General features: G+C 42.3%; 2 long non-coding RNA genes across 7 annotated transcripts in view; one reads left to right on the forward strand and one right to left on the reverse strand.

The window, feature by feature from the left end:
• Positions 1 to 12,358, reverse strand: part of LOC111260191 (uncharacterized) — a 34,852-nt gene that overhangs the window by 6,085 nt on the left and 16,409 nt on the right. For 3 of the 6 annotated variants that reach the window (XR_002680168.2, XR_002680167.2, XR_002680169.2), the window contains 2 exons: positions 6,971 to 7,086; positions 3,668 to 3,822 (listed from right to left, as the gene is read on the reverse strand). This is a non-coding gene — a long non-coding RNA (uncharacterized LOC111260191). Of the gene's footprint in view, positions 1 to 3,667; positions 3,823 to 6,970; positions 7,178 to 12,358 lie in introns of all 6 variants that reach the window. The other 3 variants (XR_015310941.1, XR_002680170.2, XR_002680166.2) reach the window with 2 other exon arrangements.
• LOC111260193 (uncharacterized) lies at positions 2,559 to 3,704 on the forward strand. The gene is made up of 3 exons (XR_002680173.2): positions 2,559 to 2,613; positions 2,846 to 3,105; positions 3,620 to 3,704. It is a non-coding gene; the product is annotated as an uncharacterized LOC111260193 (long non-coding RNA).

The raw sequence follows: 12,358 nt of genomic DNA on the forward strand, positions 1-12,358 counted from the left end.
TATATAGTGCAAATGCTATTTTTTACAAACCTCGATGCGATTGTCTTTTGTAAAAGCCTCACCTTCAGAAGCAAAAAAAATATAATCGAAGATTTACCATAGGAATTCCCGCAACGGCTCTGATGACACTTCTCCTGAAATATTGATGGCATTTGCTTTCTGTCGCCTCCTCCTTGGAACGGCAAAGTGTGCAAGCTCAGCCGTGGGGCAATCACTAACGGTAAAAAGCTTACCTTACCAAAAAAATCGAATTCGGACCAAAAAAGCGTAAGCCAGCATATGTTCCATTTCAGCTGAAACCATAGCGACAGTTGGACTTATACGTGGTGTATGAGCAGCTATATCTATGAACGGGGTTATGGTCTGAGTTTCCTATATGCGATACGTAACGAAGTGTTCAACGTACGACGTATACGCAGTTTGGTCCTATAAAAATATAGGCCGATTTCACTGCCCGCATATGTCGACTAACGTAATAATCAAATTAAATCAACTAAATAGAAAACACTTTTATAATGGTCTCAGCAACTGTTGTACTATGTACTATGTACTATCCTATTATAGAAAATATTGCTTAAAGACGAGCACTTAACACATTATACCATTTTATACAAAACAGATACTGCAGACAAAGCTGAAAAAAAGGCGTTTTTTTTTTTTATACCGGAAAGTTGCAATATTCCCCGTGTTATCATAAGTGAGCCAGAAATTAACGGGTCGTCACCGTCCTTGGCGCGTAAACAAAAATACAGAACGGGATTAAAATTGTCCTCATGAAGACGCGGTCGTTTCTATATTTCTCTGCTTTCTATAGCGTAAATGGGGAAGATTTTAGCCGATTTGAGTGTCGGTTTGTTTGCGTATCAATGCAAACATGGAAACAACGACTCCTTCAGTACGAAGGTGGCCGGAGTTCGTAGCACTGTATATCGGTCGTTTTGTATCCTGACAATGTCATCGTAATTCCTGACTCCACAGCAAAATGCTATCGTTAACTGCATTTTATAGCACTTCTAACGTCTACGTAACCTATCATATTCGCCGCAAAAACCGTGAACAGGGTCAAGTTAATCTGTAGTTCGGCCTGTTCGGGCAGTAGCTGGAAGCTGTTACTTATCATCATCAGAGTCATCAAGGTAGCAACATAGCCCTAAACAGCAGCCGCCGCCGCCGCCGCCGCCGCCGAATAAACGTGACGCGATATTCCGATACAGTATGGGTACACTTGGGATGGATGGTAACTTCGTCCATCATCAGGGTCGTCGTCATCGTCCCTGTTGCAACTATTATATCATATCGTCATTAGTGGCATTGCCACCACGAAATTATTGTTGCAACATATCAAGAGCGTGTAGTTATACACAAGGTCAGAATGTTGCACAGTATACGTATACACATAATCTGTATTTTGAATCCATGTGTATGATAATAGGTCATTCACTGAGTCTTTTTCCTCCCAATCCCTCACTGGCTTCCCTCATTTATACATATCATAATTATCGTGCTACATATAAATAGATAATAGGTGACAGCTAAACTATTATATTATATTCGAATAAGATGTAGCCTGTGTAATAAAAATAACGTAACAACAAAGACGGTGCTTCGCGTGTGTTATTGCATCTGATAGTAACAATGTCGTTTCTAGCGCCGATCGTTGCGTCATGATTACCTTCTGTTATACGGCACTCCACGACCGTAACCCCACAACATTTTACCTAATTTCTTTAGCCTCTTCTGCTCATTTTATGCTACTCCGAAGTACCACTAGTGGCTATGATGGCAGCAGATAAAGGAACGCACGAGAGCTTTAGTAGTGTGTTCTTTGTCTTTAGCTATCCGTCTTCGTAAAGGTAGACACCAGGCAGTCTAATAAAACCAATAGGCCTATAAAGCGATACCGCAAGTTAATTCAAGTTAACCCCTTTAATCCGACGAAGTTCTATGTGGTTTGTGCTACGCTCGACGCCATTAAAACTGCTGCTGGACATTATCATTACTATTACAGTAGAGTTTTAGACTTGCATCTTTCTCTCGCTCATTCGGCATTGTTTTAGTTGTAAACGGGACCCTTCAGCTTTGAGCGAGCTATATCTCGTTTTTAGTGAACTGCATAATGACAATGTTGATGGAAATACAGAGAGAACGGATAGCGATTCTGGTGTCTCCTGTTTGCCGTCTGAATCTGTCCGCCATCATCCTTGGTTCTTAGTTCTCAGTGTAACACATATCTTTGTTCTCGTTTATCGGCCAAACGCTATGGGCCGTTTATCGTGCCACTGTTTCTCCAATCGACGAAGTTATTACAAATTTTATAACATTTTCATTTGTAACAATATATGAAAAGAACGCTACCGGAGATGATGCTTAATTCCGTGGGCGCAACAGCGATGGCAACACAACGAAAAAAAAACGACCTCAATAGTGACCACGGCACCGTCCGCGTTTTTTACCCTCACGTGTCGGTTTCTATCGTTATTTTTATTCCGCGACCACGGTACAACAGTGGCTGTTACGCCACCTATGCCACTTCCATATATATATGTATATATAGCGGTAGCTGAATAACGTGTACCGTTGTACCTGCATCTATATATCTGAACGGATCCGTTGGTGAGGTCTTGTAGCTATTTACTGATTGTTTATTTGACTCTGTCACGGGTTAGTATCCAAGTGGCACCTTGCATGCTAGATACTTCGGGCGCGATTTGTGAGCGCTAACTATATGATATACGATGTCTGGCCTGTTCAAGGATACACGAAAGCTGGCCAATTTGCCAGACTTTTCCCCTAGGCGAGAATGGCTATTCACTTATACCGTTCATTTTTTACTTTTAACTTGCAGCTCCCTCCATAGGAAATCATAGGATGAGCTTTTTTCAGACGGGTCTGGAACGAGAAAGAAGAAGAAATCAGAGGCCTCACAGGAACTTCGTAGGGCACGCGGCGAAGAATCGGTTAGAAGAAAAAATGGTACAACTGTATCAGACGCTTCGACAAATAACCGACGAAAACGCAAATGCGCAGGCATGAAGAAGGATATTGACTTCATAGTAACTCCTTGTTACACGCGACATCTGTCATTTTTCGACACAGAACTATGACGTGAGAGCACATTTTATATAGCGTATGACTACTATACTATAATACTAGACGTGAAGAAATACTTGAGGATTGACGTTAGCTAAAAAGGTTTGAATTTTGGGGGGAAAAAATGCCCCATTGAATTATCGTTGAATAGCCGAAAACATTTTGTTTCACTCTGTGAATTATCGAACCATCGAAAATTATCAAGCGTTTGTTCGAGTTAATTTGGTACCAGTTTACTTACACGCGCGTCTGCACGTGTATTTCTAGAGGCGAAATGTGGGAAAGGCCTGAAAGGTTCCAGCCTTTCGATGCAAAACAAATCTAGATCGGTAGTAGTACTTCCGACTATTATGACGAAATTTAATGGAGATAACTGCTAATGAAAAAAAAACAACAGGCAGGCAGGCAGGCAGACTCCTGCACAGTAATTAAAAGAATTATAAAGTCTTCCGATATAGTACTTCTACTATACACTGGTCTACCGAGCTGACTATACGGCAATTTTTGTAAATAGATCGTTCTTCTTCAGAAAATACAGGTAACCATCTCCTTTCTTTGTGCTTGGTTGACTACTTACGATTACAAGCGCTGTTTTCTCGACGTGCGGCTTTAAGTAGATTAGAAAATGCATATTACATCCAACACAACATCGGATTCAACCGCGTTAACATAGACGAACGACGACGACGACGGCGACGACGGCGACGGCGACGACAACAGCAGCAAGATCATCTATAAACGAGCAAAAGGAGCAATGTCGAGTCCTATTAGTCGATACGCTAGGCCTGCTCCGACCAGCGTTTTATAACGATGTGACGCAGGTCCAGAGTCAATAGAATATGGATATAACCATATCTTTGTTATTTTATGATAATTATTATACAGACAGCGCTGTCGTATCACGTTGATGGCGACGTTGACCGTGGATATGCACTGTATATGATAATGTTAAGTGGTCCGACGACCATGTTGTTGTTGTTCTGAGAGGGAGGCCGGCACGCAGGCAGGCAGGCAGGCAGGCAGGCAGGAGGAGCACAGAAGGTGAGGAGCGAGTGAGGCTGAAGTCACATACGGAAAGGTTCATCTCAGCAAAGAGACCTTCAGCGAAACAACAGTTTTGTTATCGGTGCAATAATTTAAAGAACGAAATTTGGCAAATGACTACACTTTGAGCCCTCAAACGGAATAACGAGTTGCTATGGTGACGTAAGCTTCTGAGTAAAACAGGAGCCCCTTTCGGCATTGATGTATACTATTTTAAACCAGTAGTTTACCCTGCTTATCCCTCGACGTACGGACTGGGAAATTGTAACAAAAAACACATTGCGCATGAATTAAATGCAGAATCGGTAGAAATACGTATGTTGTACTTTCGAAATAATTTGTAGAAGTACTGCTCGCTGAACGCCATCCTGGAGCGCCCCGTTATGATAGACAAGACATCGGTCGCTTTATGTCACCTACCGGAAAAGGATCGGGCGAATGGATATGGCGTTAAATATGAAAGATAGCGATGCCGAATAGATTAGGACGTTACGTTTACATTGTATATTAGGAGCAGACTTCATTACGAAAAAGCGAACAGTGCTTTCAGATAGATTAGCGGTTTGGTAGAGAGTTGGTCGAGGCTCGGGACCGAGCGTACATATAGTTCGCTTCGTTCTGCGAGCGAGCCGTCTGATGCATAACGCCGAAATCGATAGCGCACGCACAGACGTCTCTTTATATTCTTCATTACTGAATTCATTTGTTTCTAATCACTTTCAGGTCTTAAGAGGGTGTCGCAAGGCGGCAGAACATGTTTATCGTAGATCCTCTAAAGTAGCCAGCGATAACGAAATTAAGTAAGACAATACAAATCACCAACTCATAACTATCGAAAAGCTCTCAGGGCGCAGGCATTAAACGGGTAAACAACGAAAAGCGTATATAATGTGCGTGCATTACCTTACATTTTAAAAGTTATTCAAGTCCTTCTATCTGGTAAATGGCTCCATTTAATATCATTGCGCACTCCATACCAAAACGATGCTCTATAACTGTGTTAGTGTTTATTGTATATCTATAAACTGCACGTATAGTCTACTGAATTTCCTTGAACGTCTTACTTCTTCCAGTTGAGTTGTGACTAGGGGATAAACTGTGTGTATATATATATATATATATATATATATATATATATATATATATATATATATATAATTTTTTTTAGTTTTAGAAATCTTATTTGATATTGTTCTCAAATAAACGATCCATTCAAGTATTATAACACTTTTGGCAATCATTATGCATTGATTCAATTTTTTTGCCAGCAGTTTTTTGCAAATCGGTTAATAATATGTTGCATAAATACTTAGTGTACCTCATAAATGACCTTCATGACAGTCAAGAGCCTTATTAATCTCACATTCACACGAATGCTTATATAGGCACAATTGTATACTCATTTCATGAAGGCTTCATTTGCGTTGGCCCGGCTGTAACCGACACAATAAAGTCCTTCTTTGTCACACAGAGATTCCTTCGTAAGATTGTATCATGGGCAGACCTCGGAGAGATTTGTTTGATGGACGCGGCCGTCCAGCAGCAGCAACAACAACAATAACTGGGTCCTCCCATCCGTGATCCATGGTAGGGAATGAATAATTGATAAAGTAACTGTAATTTCGATACCGACCTTCGGTCAGACGAAGCTGTGCTCGTGGCCGTGGACCGGCAGGCCGTACATTTGGCTCGCGGACAGACGAAACAACAAATAACTATGCAACTTCCAACATGGAGGACTTTTCCTGTGGTGGCCATCAACTAATTGCCGCTCAGAGATAGCAATATGCAACGAACAGAAGAGCGGTCGGCGTATAGGACAGCGTGCAACAGAGGCGAAGAAAAGAAGAGCCAGACGGTCTCATATATTCGGCAAGTAATAAATTATTACTATTACTATTATTATTTATCGCTAGCTCAGCTACCTCCTCCGCCTACTCCTCGTCGTCGCGCATCTCTCTAGAAAGCGCCGTTGGCGGACGATCGACTGCAATCCGCGACACACGATCAAACAATTCCATTCAGAACGGTACAAAACGGACGTGAGCAATGTGCGAACACAGAGCGACGACTGGACAACCCGTTATTAAATGCCACCGTCCACGCCTTCATTCACGTACGCAGTCAGTTTCATGCCAGTCGCACGCATAAAATGTAATCGTTCTATATAAGCACCGTGTTGCGGGACATCGCATCAAGCTGCAGGCAACGGTGCGCTAAGAAACGAAAAGGAAGTTAGTCGAAGGTCCCAGACGACTGCCTTCACTATAGCTGAAGTGCCTATCTCAGCTTGACTAAAGAGACGCACACTGTATTGATAGAAGAAGATACAGAGTCAAATAGTGCCGCAACAACGGCGGCAACTTTATGATCAAAACTCGATAACAATCGATACATTTTATTTAGACTCGTCTACGGCGTTGCAGAATGGTAAGAGAAAGAACCAAAGACAATGTCAATTTTTTCAAAGATGCCTTCCAGACAAGCTTGATTTGAATTTATGAAAACAACCCTCTGCCCCCAGGAGGAAACATTTTTAACGCAGAGCAGAATAGCAAACGGAATGAGAAACGAGATGGACGTCGTCCCGTGCTTTCGATGTCTGAGCCGTGACAATTGAATTATTAGATAGTCCAGTCATCTACGAGCGATAAGGAACGTGTATAGAGGTTTGCGACGGGTTACAAGCAAGGAAGGAGCCCGACCAAACATTATAGATGGCGCAGTATTTATTAACCGCTCTTGTTAGATATATTTTAAATGAAATACATTACACACTATCACATTCTAGTTTTGTATATAAAATACTGTAAGAGTATATAAAAATTGTCATTACCTTTCTACATACTTGCGCAAATCGACGGTGACGAAATGGCTGACGCATTGGAATTCCTCATTCGCCGGTGTTCCGGATTAAGCATTGTATTGTGGAACGTCAACGTCAGACTCCTTCTGTTAGGACCTTTTAGTTAGACTTTTAAATAGCTGCTAAGGTATCAATGAGTTGTGGTAAAGCTACGGGACAAACAATGTTGAAAATGGACTGGAAAGCAAAAAAGATTCGCGACTAGGGCCGATTAGAAAGAAACAAGGCAAGTATACTGTGGAACATATCAAGTCAATGGCCACTTTATGGCGGGCAAGATGTGTCTGTGAATCATAAAATTGATTCAAGATAAATTTATCTCCAAAAATAATCACGGGTACCATAGCGAGCGTATGGTTTCCTTCGTGTAATATAATGAACAATAGTCATAACAATAGAAATAGAGAGTTGTAAACTTAATCAACGGTAAACAAACCAGCATAAGTAGGTAGTCATTTTAGGTAGGGTTTTTCACTGATAGAGATGAAGAAGCTAAATTGATCTGAATCCAGCACGATTACTGTATACCGAAGCGCTAAATACATAGGCGCCATGGTCCTAGCAGAGAAGAATAAGCATCACTGTTGAATCTGTACCGGCAGTTGACAGATCGACCATTCCTCGAAACACTGGGCAACATCTGTCGTGAAGCTGAGTGCGTTATCTAGTTTGAGCTGAAAGTAGCAGTGTTTTGTCTACCTGATGGCGTCCATACGCGAAGCTCTTCCAGCTGACTAGGAAGTAATTGTCCACAGAGTCCTTGGATCCAGCTATCTGTCGCGCAGGAAAAACTAAATAAGAGGAGCTTGAAAAAAGCCGAAATAACACCCAAAAAAAAGGCAAGAGCTGGATGGACAATGAGGTTACGACCGATTGGTGAATCCATCAACAACAGCTTTGGATTAGTTATGTTAATGACTAGGTCTGATCGCTCATCATTTACGTGGACGTGTTCGAGTCTGCTTGTCATCTGCTCAAGGTGGAACCAATTAACATTGCCAGGTTAACAATTATATATCATTGTCATCATGGTGGTTGTTATGACGACGATGTTCGCGTGACCGCAAAATAGCAACGGTTCTATAATTTTTTTAATCAGCTGCTGACATTGACATCGCGACGTTTTTCCGGAACTTTTTCCCTTCTGCGGAATGCTGTGGCACTGCCGTTGTCTGCTGGTCCCGACCGTCTCACGTCGAACCATTATGGCGCGCTCCACTATTACAGACGTCGCTGCTGCCGCCGCTGCTGCTTTGCTTGTTACAGGGGTGCATAAGTGATCTCCTTCCATTTTTGCTGTGCGTCTGTCGGGGGTGATCTATAATGGGTGCGTTAAGCTAAACTCATTAATATGTTGTTAGGAGACGCGAGCTTTTCAGACTGTCGCAGAAACGTGTGGCTCCAACGCTGTCAATAAGAGTGTTTACAACATAAATTACAACAGGCGTCACAGCATAGGCTATACGCTGGCAGTAACAATAACCGTTAAGGTCAGCTGGGGATTACGCCCGAAGGGAGCACTGCGACGCGTTGTGTAACGATTTTGTGCAGTCGTTTCTGGTGTGGGACAGGCCATGGACTTGCACACGTATGATTTTATGGCCATCCATTTTGGCTCATCGTATCTATTTCTGGAACCGCGGCTTGAGACGCAATTGACTCGATGCTGTCAGTCTGCCGCTGCGGCAGTCCTAGTTGTAATGGCCGCCCTCACAACTACTATCTTCGTCGATGACACTGGCAATCGTTGTCCCGACGCAGCTCGCTGCCACGATATGATGGAGACGGGTGAACACGCAAACAACAAAAAGTGAGTGATAAATCCTGACGTTAAATTATAGCGCAACGATCGATCGGTGGTAATCACTCCTCTCACCTTTCCGTGAGGACAATGAAGAGCCTCGGTGACCGTTGTAAATGTAGAAGACAGTACATACGACCGTGTGGTCGCATTGATCTTACATGTAGATAGGCAAGCCCTAACCACAAGTGGTGACAACAGCAGCAAAATCACTAGTCAGGAATAGTATTTCTATCGGAAACCATTGGGGTAGTACGCTGAAGTTTGCGGTCCATCGATTTCATTAAGAAGCTTCACTTATGAGCCCAGATGGGAAATGTTTCCTAGTTCATAAGTACGTATGATAAATGAACTGACGATAGACTCCGGGGGTTGCTACATACGCTTTGTTCGCAAGGAACAAAGTTCTGCTAGGCGTAGCAACTAGCGCTAGTAACTGTTAACTTGCAGTACTAGTAAACGTATTTCATATGTCTAAGAATTGAATGAACTCGATTATCATGGATACATCTCGTTTCGATATAAAGGGCCGTCAAAAAATGAAAAAAAACACGTTAGCGTTGCACCGAACAAAAGCGTAATTAATCGCGGCCAATCAATCGTATGACTGTCCGTAAATCTCATTGTCCTGGCACGATGGATGCGATTTCAACTGTACCACAAAAATATCCTCTAATTTCTCTCAGCAGACTACGAACGAGCCATCTGCTGCAGATGCATATAGATTCAGCTACCTATTCCCCGGGCTACTTCTAACCCTCTGCGGCTTTAGCGACACGCCGTCACCGCCATCATCAATGACTGCTGCGAACATTCAGGGAACCAGCAGCCGCATGATGTTAAGCCAATGTATGTAAGACATCTGTTGCTACCACTACGGCACAGCAAGCATCAGCAATATGACAAAGAAATGTTACGATTTTTTTGTTACCGAAACGTGGTCTCTCCTGCCGTCCGCTTGTAATCGGCTCAATTAGACGTGCGATGCTGGAGTCTCGGGTATCAACAAGAAAAATAGACGAATGGCGGTCGAAGTGGCTGAACATCTGGCTAGCTGATTTACGACCAACGCATTGCCAATCGCCAAGCTCCAGATCACGGAGTACGTTCTGTGGACAGCGGGTTTGGGCGCCGCTGATCTGGCCGATCAAGTACGAACCAGCTAGTCTAGTTCACGATATAAACGATATAGTTGTTTCGACTGGCTGTGATCTGAACAGGTGTGCGTGTGTACACGCATGAGGCAATAGATTTAATGCAGCATAATACTTGATTAATACACAATGCACATGAATATAGTTTCCAGTGACTTTGTTAATAGGCTAAGAAGTAAAAAAAAAAATAGTGAAACGGGAATAAAATCGAATAATTCGAAATTAAGCTAATATTTAATATTTTCCAAATCGGTATGAATCGAGTGTGAAACATCCGACGAATGTTGCCTTTGACATCTCACTTAATGAATACAAACGTCAAGGGCCGATCAGCAGATTGAGCAATATCTATTGATAGATTCTATACGTATTAATGTGGGGCTTGTTGAAACTCGAGTCGCTGGTCAATTTTGACGCTCCTCACGCTGGTCAGACGCACTTATTCATATGTGTGACGCAATCGAACGTAAATGAAGTAGCCGGCAGCATTTCTCTCTCTCTCTCTTGAATCTCCGGTTGAAGTCATGAAGCGATCTTGTGTGTGATAGTTATTCCTTGCTTATGTCTTATTAGAAACGTTTCGATAACGCTCCTAGTGGTCATTCATTGCCCGTGCTTTATCATTTCATATTACGCGCTTTTACCTTACCGTCGCGATGAATTGAAGATTATAAGCTTGCAGGTATTTATTGGAGGCTAGTTTTTCTTTTTACCAGAATTAAATGCTTTTGTCAATACTGCCTCTAGAAAAAACAACGGTAGTAGCAGTAACAAAACGACAGCTACCAGTGACGAGAGCACGATTTCTGTCAGAGCTTTTTTTGTTATCGTATCGCTACCGGCAGCTACTGCCACTAAAGCCACCATATATATATAGGTTTTATATTATCTTAGACTAGTAGTAATAGCAGTAGATTGTAAATCTCCTACTCGCTGCTATGGGCCATGCAAGTGAACTGGTCCACGTTTATAAGTGGTTTTTATGCTTTTATTTTTTTTCGTTGTTCTTTTGTAGATCCTTTTTTGACTTTGTAGCAGCTCCTAGTTGCATCGGATCGGATAACTGGGGGGACTCGGGTTAGGGGAACGAGTGATTTTATTGTGTCAGACTCGAACTCACCACTCGCTGTGTGCGCGTCTATATATAACTTACCCAAGTATGTGATGATAATTACGTCAGGAAGCAAGCGCGAGCAACGGCTCTATCTCCAATAGGAGAATTGTAGATAAATTTTTACGTGGTTCGAGTCACTTATGGCACAATTTTGAGATCTTGTTTCGAAACAGTACCAGACCTAGATCCCTTTCTGCTTGTCTAAACAGGATATCTTTATGACACGTTTTGAGGCCCGTTGCACCGGCTACTTTCCGCTTTATCGTTACAGGCTCGCCTGTTTTGTTTGTAGCAGTAGAGGCTTATTTATACAAATGAAAGTTTCTGCGTCGCATTAGCAGTATGGCACTGTTCGCACACTATCCGTGTCGCCATAGAGCAGTTATGGTTGCTGAGCAATGAAAAAATTCTGACACTTGGTCCAACACGAAGCCTGCGTCACAAGATAATGGAAATCCCTCTGTTTAAATCATGGCGGTGCCGCTCTCAGTGCGCGTCTTCCTCCCTGTTGATCATGTAATTTAACCATTTCTTTCTCCCATAGACCGTCGTCTGAGGGAGCTTCTGTAGCGCGTTTCGTTTGAGCGATGTCATGCTTTATCTCCTGCTTATTTTGTAGTTGCAGAGATTTTGCTAATTTCTTTACCCCCCATTTCTCTCTCTCTCTCTCTCTCTCTCTCTCTCTCAAATATCCTTTAACGGATTTCCATGCAAGATGACTTACATTGATGACTTACATGAACTTAAATTGAGATTAAGATCAAATTAAGGAAATCGACCTTTTTGTATTGAAAATAAATACAACTGACTGTCATTTGCGTCTTGAAACCGCTAGACAACCTGAAGTGTACCTGAAGCCGAGTTTTGCAAAGTTCATTTTCTGGGACTAAAGTACGCATTAAGATGGACTTTGGTTTGTTCGCGTCGAAAGCCGTGAACTACTTTACGTTTGTCTTATTTTAGCCAAGTTGGCGAGTGCTAAGTGATATGTTATCACATAGTGAAGGTCATCAAATAGGTTCAGAAAAAGTATAGCTCAAAATCAAAGAAAAAAAAAGTGATTTGGCATCATGGTATCGAAACCTTCAACTAACCAGTTCACTTCGCATTGAGAGCGACGAAATAATATGCACAAAGCCATTATCAGCTGAAAAAAAGGACGACAGTTGAAAAGCAGGCAGCCAGCAGGTAGCTTATTTGGCCTCACAGTACTCGTGCATCGCTAGTTGCATATAGAAAGAATTAACTCGTGTATAGAAGGAAGTTAGGCAAATGGAAGTGGCAGTCAT

The sequence above is a fragment of the Varroa jacobsoni genome, unplaced genomic scaffold (genome assembly GCF_002532875.2).
Source record: "Varroa jacobsoni isolate VJ856 unplaced genomic scaffold, vjacob_1.0 scaffold_409, whole genome shotgun sequence".
NCBI classification, from domain to species: Eukaryota; Metazoa; Arthropoda; class Arachnida; order Mesostigmata; family Varroidae; genus Varroa; species Varroa jacobsoni.